Source organism: Schistocerca piceifrons, chromosome 1 (assembly GCF_021461385.2).
Source record: "Schistocerca piceifrons isolate TAMUIC-IGC-003096 chromosome 1, iqSchPice1.1, whole genome shotgun sequence".
Classification (NCBI taxonomy): Eukaryota; Metazoa; Arthropoda; class Insecta; order Orthoptera; family Acrididae; genus Schistocerca; species Schistocerca piceifrons.
In genome coordinates, this window is record NC_060138.1 from 1,046,362,694 (window position 1) to 1,046,374,820 (window position 12,127).

At 46.0% G+C, this 12,127-nt stretch overlaps 1 pseudogene; it reads right to left on the reverse strand.

The window, feature by feature from the left end:
* Positions 1-8,858: 8,858 nt before the first annotated feature.
* Positions 8,859-9,894, reverse strand: LOC124777460 (annotated as a pseudogene).
* Between the last annotated feature and the right edge of the window lie 2,233 nt (positions 9,895-12,127).

Here is a 12,127-nt window from a genome sequence, read left to right on the forward strand (position 1 = left end):
CGATGCGAAAAAGTGCGGCTTCAAGTCGTGGCCCAGCATGCGAGCGCGGGCAGTTTTGGCGCCCAGATTCAGTGTGCGGGCACAGACGAACGTATCCGAGTCAACACAGACGGGGATTCGAAGTCTGCACATTTAACTGGGCGTCAACACTCTGCCCGCGCCGCGCTTTTCCCGCGTCGCAAATTTGAAGACCGAGGCCCGTTTCTCCGGCACTGTGAACTGGATGTCGCCGTGCTCTATGGTGACGCTATAACACCCCACCCCCGCTATCGCCACCTCCGCCGTCCCCCTTGGCGCCTGCACTTATCTAGCGAACCAGCATAAACACTGAAGCGCCAAAGAAACTGATACAGGCATTCGTATTCAAATATAGAGATATGGTAACAGGCAGAATACGACGCTGCGGTCAGCATTGCCTATATAAGACAACAAGCGCTTGGTGCAGTTGTTAGATCAGTTAATGCTGTTACAATGGCAGTTTATCAAGATTCAAGTGAGTTTGAACGTGGCGTTACAGTCAGCGCATGAGCGATGGGACACAGTATCTCTGAGGTAGCGATGAAGTGGGGATTTTCCCGTATGACCATTTCATGAGTGTACCGTGAATATCAGGAAGCTGGTAAAACATCAAATTTCCGACATCGCAGCGGCCGAAAAAAGATCCTGCAACAATGGGACCAACGACGACTGAAGAAAGTCGTTCAACGTGACAGAAGCGTAACCCTTCCGCAAATTGAAGATTTCAATGCTGGGCCATCAACAAGTGTCAGCATGCGAACCATTCAACGAAACATCATCGATATCCGCTTTCTTAAACGAAGGCCCCCTCGTGTACCCTTTATGACTGCAGGACACAAAGCTTTACGCCTCCCCTGGGCCCGTCAACACCTACATTGGACTGTTGATGACTGGAAACATGTTACCCGGTCGGACGAGTCTTCGTCTCGTTGCAAATTGTATGTATCAAATAGACGTATACGAGTATGGAAACACTCTCATGAAACCGAGCGAGGTGGCGCAGTGGTTAGACACTGGACTCGCATTCGGGAGGACGACGGTTCAATCCCGCGTCCGGCCATCCTGATTTAAGTTTTCCGTGATTTGCCTAAATCACTCCAGGCAAATGCCGGGATGGTTCCTCTGAAAGGGCACGGCCGACTTCCTTCCCCATCCTTCCCTAATCCGATGAGACCGATGACCACGCTGTCTGGTCTCCTTCCCCAAACAACCAACCAACCAATCTCATGAATGTCGTGGTGTGGGGAGCGTACAGTTGGACTGTTATGGGGCCTCTGGTACGTCTAGACACGACTCTGACAGGTGACACGTACGTAAGCATCCTGTCTGATCACCTGCATCCATTCATGTCATTGTGCATTGTGCAGACGTCGGCAATTCCAGCAGGACAATGCGACACCCCACGCGTCCTGAATTGCTACAGAGTGGCAGCAGGAACACTCTACTGAGCTTAAACACTTGCACTGCCCACCAGACTGCCAAGACATGAACATTGTTGAGCATAACTGGGATGCCTTTATGCCTTGCAACATGCTGTTCAGAAGAGATCTCCACCCCGTCGCACTCTTACGGATTTACGGATAATCCTGCAGGATTCAAGGTGTCACTAGCACTACTTCAGACATTAGTCGAGTCCATGCCATGTCACGTTGTAGCGCTTCTGTCTGTTTGCGAGGGGCCCCACACGATACTAGGCAGGTGTTCCAGTTTCTTGCGTCTTCAGTGTATATTGGCGAGCCACTGCAGATCAACGACAGCAAGTCTCTGAAGATGACGAGCAGCTGTCTCATTGAAATAGTGTCTATCTTTCGGAACATTATCCGACGCGACACACGTCACTCAATGAAGCAATCTGCAAGGGATTTGAAAATATGTGTAACAGATGACCGCATTATACTTAAGAACTCCTCGCAGACGATATTTCGGTAGTTAGCGAATAATAATGACACCGTTGTACCACTTATTAGGGGACGAGAAATGTGCGAAGGAGTCAATAAGCTTTCGTGCTGAGCGCTACGGTTCATGTCACGATCTGAACACTACTATTGCGGGCATAGGCTTGGCGTCGGGGAAATTTCCTTTGAAATCTGCGTATGCCATATTTGGCCGAGAGTCCTCTTCCGGTAATTTAGATCGCGAGATGCGAGTCTTCTTTTTACTTGACGCCACGTCGGCGACTAGCGCGTCAACGATGGTGAAGAAAACAGGTACACTCAGTTCCGTGCGAAGAAAATCTCCGACCCGGCCGGAAATCGAACGCGAGTCTCCATGATCAAGTATCAGCAACTCTGAGCATGAGAGCGCGAACTGCTGCCGGATTTTCTTTTAACCTGATATAATAGTATCCGAATCTTGAAGATGTTCGCTTGACCGAAACTGCTTATCTATAAATAAATAAACAGTATTGCAGCTTTTGGCGTTTCCGTGACGTCGTCTTTTAAATAAGTTTCTTTGAAGCTGTGCAGAACTGTTTACAAAAACTATTTTAATTAGTGGAATACTTTGGTTCAAAGCAGCTAGTCAGAGTCTCCGTGTCGGTTGTCTGGGGATGTCATTCGATTTACCAAAGTTCTTAAGGCTTCTGAAACTGCATTACGCCATCAGGGAAGTAACGTCTGCTATTGTCCACGACTGGATGGAACAAAACTGTCGTGCGAGCTGACAGGAAGACGAAGCTAGCTTTGCGAGAAGAAACACTTTTGCACTTGTACTCGAAGCTACCGGAACCAGTTCAGATTTGCCACTTATTACTTCAAATACAGGTAACTAATTCTTACAGCACACTCCATTAGATACTGCGTTTCGTGATGTAGCTCTTGGCATGTAGGTCTGCCCTGCCTCTAAATACATATCTTCCTACCAGTTCGGAAATCAGTTATTTCGTAATCACCAAAAGTAACGTGAAGGGACACGAACAGCACAAAAGGGTACAGGCCAGCCTCGTCTGTTGACTGACAGAAACCGCCGACACTTGAAGAGGGGTCGTAATGTGTAACAGGCAGACATCTATCCAGACCATCGCACAGGAATTCCTAACTGCATCAGGATCCACTGCAAGTACAATGTCAGGCGGGAGGTGAAAAACCTTGGATTTCACGGCCGAGCGACTGCTCATAAGCCACACATCACGCCGGTTAATGCCAAACGACGTCTCGCTTGGTGTAAGGAGCGTAAACATTGGAGAACTGAACAGTGGAAAAGCGTTGTGTGTGGTGCCGAATCACGGTACACAATATGGCAATCCGATGGCAGGTGGTGGGTATGGAGAATGTCCGGTGAACGTAATCTGCCAGCGTGTGTAGTGGCAACATTAAAAATCGGAGACGGTGGTGTTATGATGTGGTCGTGTTTTCCGTAGAGGGGGCTTGCACCCCTTGTTGTTTTGCATAGCACTATCACAGCACAGGCCTACATTGATATTTAAGCACATTCTTGCTTCCCACTGTTGGAGAGCAATTCGGGGATGGCGACTGCATCTTTCAACACTATCGAGGACCTGTTCATAATGCACGGCCTGTGGCGGAGTGGTTACACGACAACATCCCTGTAATGGACTAGCCTGCACAGAGTCCTGACCTGAATCCTACAAAACACCTTTGGGATGTTTTGTAACTCCGACTTAGTGCCAGACGTCACCGGATGACATCGATACCTCTCTGCAGTGCAGTACTCCGTGAAGAATGGGCTGCCATTCCCCAAGAAACCTTCCAGCAACTGACTGAACGTATGCCTGCGAGTGTGGAAGCTGTCATCGAGGCTAAGGGTGGGCCAACACCACACTGAATTCCAGCATTACCGATGGAGGGCGCCACGAACTTGTAAGTCATTTTCAGCCAGGTGTCGGGATACTTTTGATCACATAGTGTACATTCCCTGTTATAAATACATGTATACATTACTACTGCTAATCAGCCGCAATGCAAAAACTGTAGAAATGCTAGAAGGTGAACATACACTCCTGGAAATGGAAAAAAGAACACATTGACACCGGTGTGTCAGACCCACCATACTTGCTCCGGACATTGCGAGAGGGCTGTACAAGCAATGATCACACGCACGGCACAGCGGACACACCAGGAACCGCGGTGTTGGCCGTCGAATGGCGCTAGCTGCGCAGCATTTGTGCACCGCCGCCGTCAGTGTCAGCCAGTTTGCCGTGGCATACGGAGCTCCATCGCAGTCTTTAACACTGGTAGCATGCCGCGACAGCGTGGACGTGAACCGTATGTGCAGTTGACGGACTTTGAGCGAGGGCGTATAGTGGGCATGCGGGAGGCCGGGTGGACATACCGCCGAATTGCTCAACACGTGGGGCGTGAGGTCTCCACAGTACATCGATGTTGTCGCCAGTGGTCGGCGGAAGGTGCACGTGCCCGTCGACCTGGGACCGGACCGCAGCGACGCACGGATGCACGCCAAGACCGTAGGATCCTACGCAGTGCCGTAGGGGACCGCACCGCCACTTCCCAGCAAATTAGGGACACTGTTGCTCCTGGGGTATCGGCGAGGACCATTCGCAACCGTCTCCATGAAGCTGGGCTACGGTCCCGCACACCGTTAGGCCGTCTTCCGCTCACGCCCCAACATCGTGCAGCCCGCCTCCAGTGGTGTCGCGACAGGCGTGAATGGAGGGACGAATGGAGACGTGTCGTCTTCAGCGATGAGAGTCGCTTCTGCCTTGGTGCCAATGATGGTCGTATGCGTGTTTGGCGCCGTGCAGGTGAGCGCCACAATCAGGACTGCATACGACCGAGGCACACAGGGCCAACACCCGGCATCATGGTGTGGGGAGCGATCTCCTACACTGGCCGTACACCACTGGTGATCGTCGAGGGGACCCTGAATAGTGCACGGTACATCCAAACCGTCATCGAACCCATCGTTCTACCATTCCTAGACCGGCAAGGGAACTTGTTGTTCCAACAGGACAATGCACGTCCGCATGTATCCCGTGCCACCCAACGTGCTCTAGAAGGTGTAAGTCAACTACCCTGGCCAGCAAGATCTCCGGTTCTGTCCCCCATTGAGCATGTTTGGGACTGGATGAAGCGTCTTCTCACGCGGTCTGCACGTCCAGCACGAACGCTGGTCCAACTGAGGCGCCAGGTGGAAATGGCATGGCAAGCCGTTCCACAGGACTACATCCAGCATCTCTACGATCGTCTCCATGGGAGAATAGCAGCCTGCATTGCTGCGAAAGGTGGATATACACTGTACTAGTGCCGACATTGTGCATGCTCTGTTGCCTGTGTCTATGTGCCTGTTGTTCTGTCAGTGTGATCATGTGATGTATCTGACCCCAGGAATGTGTCAATAAAGTTTCCCCTTCCTGGGACAATGAATTCACGGTGTTCTTATTTCAATTTCCAGGAGTGTACATACTGTCAACACAGTTAAATATGTACACATAAACCCACAGACACAAACACACACACACAAACACACACACATAATACGCAAAAACAGGGAACGTTAAGATACTGAGTCTTAAATCCTCGGAACTGAACGTAGTTTAAAGCCTTGTACAGTAACAAAGTAACTGAGCCTCGCGCTGCTCGTGTACCCGCCGTCATGTATTATATACCCAGTTTTTAACGTACTTCCACCTCACAACGTTAATTTAAGTTACTACTGTCACTGAGTTGCTGCTGTGCCTGACCGTGACCGGCGCTAGCAGCGCGTATCGATATATCCCCTCTCGTAGTACCTTTGGTCGACTGTTATTACTTCCCGGTCGTTGTCTGTCGTAAGGGGAGTTCAGGTTGCGAGTTCGGGGTGCCAGTCAGTTCGAACGCGTCTGTAGCGCAGTCCGGGCGTGCCAGTCGGGGAGTTATAATGCGGCACTAATGCAGTCGGATTGGAGCAGCAGTGAGGTCTGCGTCGACATGGCTCGTCTCGGCCGACCATTGCCGCCACGCATCACTCGAGCCGGGCCACGGTCTTGGTGGATCGTCGGTCGGTCTTCCTACCGGACGACACGTTTTGGCTCGCCGAACGTTCTTGAGTCGGCTGTGTGTGTGTGTGTGTGTGTGTGTGTGTGTGTGTGTGTGTGCATCGACTCCCGTTTTGTCTTCTTGCGTATTTCGTTACTGTTGGGTATCTTTCACGTCTTCATGTAAGAGTTTGTCAGGTTGTCTGTGTGGTTGGCGTTATTTCCACCGAAGACTATTTTAGACGTTGGCAGCATTCTGAGAGGAGTCGGTCGGTTGCTGCAGACCAAGGAAGTTATCTCCGCGCGGTGCAGTCGGCTGGGTCTGCTGCAGGTCCCTGCGCAGTGTCGGAGCTTGTGTGGAGCTGTCCGATCGCTACGAGCTTCGTGGTTCACCGACCCACGACATCAAAGTTGAGTACTGGTCTCAACTACCAAAGCCATTCATGTGGTGTGGTTCGTTTCGGAGGTTCACTTTGGGGAGGTTTTCCTGTGAGCAACACTGAGTGTTTCTATTGCTGAAATTTAGCCGCCATGTGGTGCAATTAACTGTATTGGTTGACGATAATTCGAGTGCAACAGCGGAATTTTCTGCCTTGTGGCCGTTAGTGTTCTGGTTACCTGACCACGCCACCGACGTAATTTCAGGCAGCGTCCTTTCCTCACCTGTTGTTGCTGTCCAACATGGTGTGTAGTTTTGACAGCTAATCCATATTTCATTGTGCATAATCACGTTCGTAACCTTTTTGTGTTTGCTTTCTCATGTACGGATTGGTGGCAAGGGAGTCGTTGTGTCTGTCGGTCCGTGGCTGTCCCCTGGTTGGGTTCCGACGGATCAAGTGTAGTTGGGCTCACCACCTGTCTCACCTAAGTGAACGAGGGCAGACCGACCTCTCTGGAGGCTTCTGAGTGCCGTTTACTTTATTGTCTTTCTCACCGGTGTTTAATTGTCTGTTTATAATCTATCATAAAAAATGGCTCTGAGCACTATGGGACTCAACTGCTGTGGTTATCAGTCCCCTAGAACTTAGAACTACTTAAACCTAACTAACCTAAGGACATCACACACATCCATGCCCGAGGCAGGATTCGAACCTGCGACCGTAGCAGTCGCACGGTTCCGGACTGCGCGCCTAGAACCGCAATCTATCATAGCCAATGATTTAAAAATTCTAGTTTTTACTGCACTTATTCTTGATATTACCCTTTGAGTAAAAACACTGCGGCCTTCTGCCTTAAAAGATTATGGTAATATATTTTAAAATTTTCAAATTTCATTGTGGCCCTCAGCCGCTTGTATTACACCTTGCATATGTTTGTTCTATCTACTTTTGCCTTGAGGACTTCTAGGCTAGCTGTGATACCATATATATTTTAATTATTTTATTTGCTATTTTAACTGCATTTTTTATTTTGTTGACTTTTGAGATTTCTTGTTTGGTGGCCCTCAGTCGTGAAATAATTGCCTTTTTGAACTCGTAGTTCTAAAGGTTCGGCTACGTGCCGCTTTGGTTTAAGGGTGTTATTAAGTTATAATAAGTTACAATTTTGAGTGAACCTGACTGACACCTTATTTCGCCGTTTCCTCAATCCTAATCACCTGTTCTGCCCTGCGGGTTTAGCGGGCGTCTCAGTAACAAAAAAACAAAAAAAGTAAATCCTATGTTTAAGAATAGTTCGTAAGTTAGTTAAAAGATAAGAAAAATTGGAAAATAAACGGAACAAATATACCATCTTTGGTCCATTAAACCGTATCCTCTCAGTGGCCCTTCCGACTCTTTCAGAATCAGGAATGAAAAAATGAAGACGTTCATTCTACAGGTGTTGCCAGATGATGACGGTAAGGTAAGTTGTCGAAACATCGTATTTCTTAAACGACTGTACCCGGATGGACACTGAAGAGCAATAGGAACAGTACAGGAAGATATTAAAACTACGTGCCGGGCCGGATCTCGAACCTTGGACCTTCTCGATTCTCTGGATGGCTCTCTGCCGACTGAGCAAAACAAGCACGATTTGCAGCTGAGGGTGGGTCCTGATACTTGCTTGGATATTTTTATCTGCCTGCAAAAGCTAAAAGTCCTAAGTTCGATTCCTGGCCCGGCACACAGTTTTAATCTGCCAGGAAGTTTAAAGTCACATACACTCTGCTGCAGCTGAGGCTGTAAATATAATGAGAGACTGTATAAATAGTACAAGTCTTATAATGATACTAGATAAAACAAATTTTTACAAATATGGAGCACATGTTAAATCTTCAAAATTTATTTTATGCATTCAGTATCTGGTACGCCGTCATGCTGGTGAATGTATATCATGTACCGCAGAATAGAAAGTGATTATTTAGCTCAAAAACGCGTTCTCTACTTCCTGACAGGTTACTTAGGGAACAAATGTCATAGGCCAACTCCGCAAATGGAGTCTGCTTGCCGCCAAATCAAAGTTGCGCACTGACAATGACTCCCGGTCGGTGCATAATGATAGCTGTGGTTACCGCACCTGCGTCCACCCGTGATGACAGGGGCGGCCCTGAATGGACCTGTGATTAGGGCGATGGCGATTGATGGGGACGTGCAGAGAGTTGAGCGAGTGGGCGCCACTTCGCTAATGACCTCCACTGTCGCCTCTCCGCGCGGGGCTCGGCGAAGCTGGTGGTGTGGTTGCCGGCATGAAAGTGCTGTTGCCGCAGAAAGCAGCAAAACGCGAAGCAGTGCTCCTCTTTACCCAATGTCATGGCATAGGACATGAAAAATAGGCCAGAAAAGACGTACGCCCGATCCCAATTTTCTCTACTATTCGTAATTTATGAAAATTTTCATAACTAGCATTTCATATAGAAAGATACTAATCACAATAAATACATAAATTTACGAAGTACCAAAGGAGCACAAGGAAAGAATATCACTGTTGTTCAGAAATCAGCGTCAAGTGTAAACGCATTTTTCCTTGCTTATCATAACCGCCACACTTCTGATCCTCTCCTGCTTTTTTCTTTCAGAAATGAGCCTTGCACTCCAAGGAAACGTGTTCTGTGAAGTCAAATTTGTTTTCTGACAAATATTCCTTTGAATAGCCCAAATCCACAAGAAGTCTATCAGCAACAAAGTCAGTATACATTTTCATACGATCGCAATTCATGCCTATCATTGCTACAGGCAGAGCCTCTGTTAAAAATGTCTGTACTCTCTGTACTTCATCTCTAATAATACATATCACTCCGCTTCTGTGGGCTCCTGAACAACACGACGTGTGAAGTCGCAGTGAAGACCCTTATCTCTAGAAATAAGTTCTTTGTTAAATGGCATCAAATCTCTCTTCTTAAGCCGACGTATAGCTGCAAAACTACCAGAAAAGAATAAGGCTTCCACAGCAGCATGTGCAGTTACACTCTCCAAAAATGTGCCAATCGCATCACCAGTCCATCTAAGTCCTCAATCGGCCTTGTTTTTCACACTTAGCAGAGCTTCAGTTGCACTGAAACCTACGTGTGCATCAATGAGAAGACTATACATGGCAAATGCACATTTCTTAGCAGTTTGGAAACGACAGAAACGTCTTATTTTGGTTAATTTCTCTTCATGACTAAATCTTTCAACTAGGGTATCGTTAAAAATGCCATCACTTGGAACAAAAGAGCAAGAACGCGGGAAATAAGGTTGTTGTCTTCAGGTTTAAGCTGCTGCCAGTGAAACAATACCTTCGATAAATCCACTTCTGCCGTTCAAGAACGACGCTTCTGCTTTTTTGTATACAGTTCAGATATCATGGTGCTGAATTGGGAAAATGGCAATTCTTCTTGTCTTCCATCTCAGTAACGGTTCCAGCTGAATATCAGTCTTTTTGGAAGACTTCTTGTACTTTGAAATCAGATACTCATCGCCAAATCCGTTTTCTTTTGGTCTATTGTACCATAAATTATAGTCCAATTCAAGATTGTATTTCTGCATCTACCACTTGAAATCACGTTAGGGTGAAACATTTCTGTGTCATTAACCGCTTGCAAAGACATCGTAACAACGATTACGCTTTCCCTGAACTACACCAGAATACCATGCCATACTTACCAAGTTATCACTTTCTCTCCAGTTGGTAAATATAAATAATTGTTTCAATAAAAAGATTTCTTAATATAATACGTTTTTAAATTGGTCTCCTCCTCTCTCTGTGTCCATCTCCTACTCCCCCTCCTCCGTCTTCTCCTCACCCTTCTCTCTGTCTGTCTCTTCGTTATCCTGCTCTCTCCCCATCTCCTCCTCTCTTTGACTCTCTGCTTCTCCCCCCTCTCTATCTCTTCCTAATTCTCTTTCTGTGCACTGCCTCCTCTCCCTCTCTCTGTAAATTTCGTCCCCTCCCACATATCCCTGAGCCCCTCTCCTCCTCCCCCCATCCCATTTCATCTCATCTCATCTCTCACTATTCATCTCGTTCTCCCTCCATCTCTGTTCTGTTGTGCCTGTCTGCACACATTCTTCCTAAAACACATTATCATCCTATCCACACAACACACCAGTTGTTCAGGGCAGCCTAGATCCCAGGTGCTATCAACCTTTTTCACCTCTACAGCCACCCCTACCAAATAGACTGACAATACAGCGAGCTAATATTGCATTGTAATCCAGTTCTGTGCAGTCTATAAAATTTCAAGTCTTCAGCTCATTCGGAAGTTGGTTTAAAATTAAATGTACCAATAGGAACATAATCTCTCTGAGCATAATTTTTAGGAAAGTGTACCTCATGTGTAAAGAAGATATGCATAGAAAACTAGTGTGATACTTTCTTGAGTACTGTTTGCATGTTTGGGATCACTGCTTGGTCATATTAAAGGAAGATGTCTTAGCAATTCAGAGGACTGCTGCTAGATTTGTAACTGGTAGATTACATCAATACACAAGTAATGTGGAGATGCTTTGTGAACCCAAAATGGGATCCCTGGAGAGAAGATGACGCTCTTTTCACGAAACACTACTGAGAAAATTTAGAGAACCAGCATTTGAAGCTGACTGTAGAACGATTCTACTGCTTCCAAAGAACATTTTGCGTAAGAACCACGAAGATAAGAGAAACAAGGGCTCATACAGACTCATATAGACAATTGTAGAACTTGTTTCAAGAGATGTGGGTCTGCATTGTGACTTCATAAGCCTGATTTTGAAGCAAGGTGTTTAGATTTTCAGAAGCGCATAGTAATGGATATAGATAACGTTGTTGGGGATGGTGTTCAGATACAACAATAACTTTTAACAATGGTACTTTCTGTAGCAATGATGGGTGTGAACGGTGATCTTATCAAAGGTTCACTGGAGTTGGCTGTTTGAAGACATATTTGCCAGAAAAATCATTCAACTTCGTTGGGCACATATCTTCGGAGAAACTGAATAATTTCTTTGAGAAGAAAGTAACAGATTGCCAGAGTGTGGAGCTGTGGCAGGAGAAGAAGAATATGTCTTTATAGTTCATGCTGATTTCTGAACAACAGCGATATTCTTTCCTTGTGATACCTTGTAAATTTGTATACTTTATTGTGTGTCTATGCCTGCCACTCTGTTTCTTGTGTCATTTCTGTAGATACTTCTCAAATCACTATTCAAAGCATGGCGGAAAATTATCAGTCTTTCACAGTCATATTCCATTCACACCGAGTGAGGTGGTTTAGTTTTTAAGGTACTGGGTTTGATTATGGAAGAGATGGGTTCAAATCAGTGTTTAAAGTAGAAAATAGCATAATATCGCAAAAACGACAAATTTTACGTTTGTTTAAAATATGAAAAGTCTTTGCAAAATTCTGCTAATAGAAAATTTTGTAAGCTATACTATCAATGATGGTTTTAAAAGTGAAATACATATATATTAAAGTAAAGCTAACAGTAATCTGCTAAATGAAATTTCTTTTTTTTAAATTAACCCTTACACATGAGTATTCACACATTACATATCATATCTAAACTACAGCAAACTGTCAATATTGACATGTATATTTTGTGTTTCATTATACCATATCACATTAGAATACATTGGCTTTTATGCGTACTCCACACAATGAATGCCTTTTCAAAATCAAAGGTATTGCGAGGTGGTCGTTTAATACTACTCAGAAAAATTTTACTAACCCATTCCATGGAAAGACAATTTCTAATATCTGTTTTTCTATTGTCGATGCAGCTAAACCCTTGGTCACAGTCA